Source organism: Stylophora pistillata, chromosome 1 (assembly GCF_964205215.1).
Source record: "Stylophora pistillata chromosome 1, jaStyPist1.2, whole genome shotgun sequence".
In the NCBI taxonomy this organism is placed as follows: Eukaryota; Metazoa; Cnidaria; class Anthozoa; order Scleractinia; family Pocilloporidae; genus Stylophora; species Stylophora pistillata.
The window spans coordinates 26,819,171-26,821,796 of NC_142519.1; positions in this window are offsets into that span (position 1 = coordinate 26,819,171).

Below are 2,626 nucleotides of genomic sequence, written 5' to 3' on the forward strand. Positions count from 1 at the left end.
ACTCTATCCGAAGAACATGGTTTTGACTCTTTAGACGATAAATCCACTACATGTTCTTCGAGCAGCTGTTTGCAGGATGACAGGCGTCCATCATTTGAATTTCAACCAGTTACGGAAGAAGAAGTTGGGAAGATTATAAGATCTTTACGGTCGAGCAAAACTCCCGGCCTAGATAAAGTCACAGCCAGGGTACTGAAAGACAGCCTACCAATAACACTTTCTCCAATTACGAACCTTGTTAGCACCTCTTTCTCTGCAAATACATTTGCGCAAGTCTGGAAGTCAGCTGAAGTCATTCCTATCCTCAAATCAGGTGACCCTGACGAACCTTCTAACACGCCCCCCATATCCCTTCTTACCATTTTGTCTAAAGTCTGCGAAAGATCAGCCCTCTCAACTAAAACTGCTCTACTTTACTTTACAGACGAAATCTTAAAGAACATATACGACAGAAAGGTATCCGTGATCGTCCCGCTTCATATGTCAAAGGCATGCGACAGTATACGCCATGATCTGATAATGTCAAAACTTCAGTGTGTCCAATGGTGCGTGCAGCTGGTTTGGAAGCTACCTTTCGCAACGATGCCAAGTTGTTAATATGGCCAACTCTGTTTCTGGCCCCTTCTTCCGTGACTGTGGGCGTATCACAAGGTTCAATTCTAGGACCGGTCTTATTTACACTTTTTTTTTTCTCAGCTCGTAAGCGGGCGGTATTCTACAAATCCTGCAATCTGATTGGTTCCGAGAGCGAGCAATATTCTCCCAATCCGGCCCGCTTACAGCGGGCGGTATCCGTTTCGCTTGAGTCACTTTGCAGAACATCTCAAGCTTCGTTGCAGGTTATCATAAATATATCTCCTTTTTCCGGCCGGGGCAGAATTTTTGAGCAAAGACTTCGGTCACGACCTTTTGGCGATAAATGATATTCATTCTTTCTTCTCTCTCGCTCTCAAATCACAATGGTTTTTCTGCAAAAATTGATTTCGAAATAGATTTGGTGGTACTAAATTTGTTTTTGAAACGATTGAAACGCGGCCTAAAAACAATTTTCTATTTAATAATCTTTCACAAAAACTAACTCAGAAAGTAACAAAGAGAGGTGGTTGCAGCAAACAAGTACGTTAATCAATGTGACTTTCGTTCGTTAATATCTGAATTCTTCAACACAATTTGTTCATTTGTGAAACGTTGAGCGAAGTTTTGAGTTCTTCAATAAATACACTTTCGCCTATTCTTGCAGATCCCTTGAATTTGGACATTTCTACCTTAAATTTCCCCTCAGAAACCGGAGGAATTTGATGAATAAAAGTCGCATTAAATCCCCTTGTGTCTAGCTAGAAAGAGTCTCACTTACTTCAGCTTTTTAGTCGAAGAAAGACAGATTTACACACACCATTGCAGAAAATGAACAAGCAGACTAACAATTCAAAACACACATTTGCGTTCACTTACAGTTTGACTTTCCGTGACATTTTAAAACGGAAGAGAGGTAAATCTACGAAGATTAACCGTCGTTGGAAATAAACAATACTTTCCGTAAGATCTCTGAGTGCTGTATTTTTTTTTACGAGAAGTTCGTCGCATTGTCAGTTAACTCGTGTGTGTTTGTCACACCAGTAGGTGGTACTGTTGTTTATTCAAAAGCGTACGCCTTTTTTTCTTCTTCAATTGACAGGTGTCACATGGTGACAGTTACTTGTCAAAAATGTTTCAAAGTTTGCTTGGAAGTCTTTTCAGTTACATTTTACAAATTAAAAATTTTTCGATGAAAGTTTTCTCTTTAATTTGAATAACGTCTGTATTCTTTATCATCCACTCGCTAACAAATTGTTAAGGTTATGGAGGATTTTCCCCTAATTAAACTCTTAATTGTAGCCCTAAATCATTAGGGTTCTTTTGGTAATCATTTTGTTATGTGGTAGAAAAAAATAAAAATTTCATTCACCGGCATAGGTCGGTCCGTATTGGGAAAAACTGTGCCCTCTGTATTGAGTTCCGCGCGAGGCCTTCTCGGGCGGTATCCAAGACCTCGGGCACAGTTTTCCCAATACGGACCTCCCGGCTGGTGAATAACATATATGTATGTAAATGACCTCCTGTCCGTCCCGAAGCACTGCCGAGCAATGGGCTACTTTGACGACACTAATATTTTCCTCGGCCTCTCCCCAAGTCAAATTTCAGATGCAGTTACTGCATTAAATAAGGATCTTTCGGAAATAGCAAGGTGGTGGTGTTGTACAAACTCCCTACTCGTCAATCCTGAGAAGACCAAGCTCCTGGTTATTGGAGTGCCGCAATCATTTAGAAGCCTACCACCTATTCCGCCGGTTAAATTAATGGGAAAGGAGGTCAAATCTTTAACCGTGACTAAAGACCTGAGTGTCACTATTGACTCCTCACTAAGTTTTAATGAGCATGTGATTAAAACAGTCTCCGATTGTATGTATAGGTTAATTAGGATCAACAGAATTAAGCACCTTCTTGATATAAAGACGCTACTTTCGCTAATTAACGCTTTTGTTTTCAGTGAATTATTTTACATCTAAAACAAATGTGAAAAGACTACAGTCGGTTCAGAACTTTGCAGGCAGGATATTCCTCAGCCTCAGAAAGTACGATCGCATAT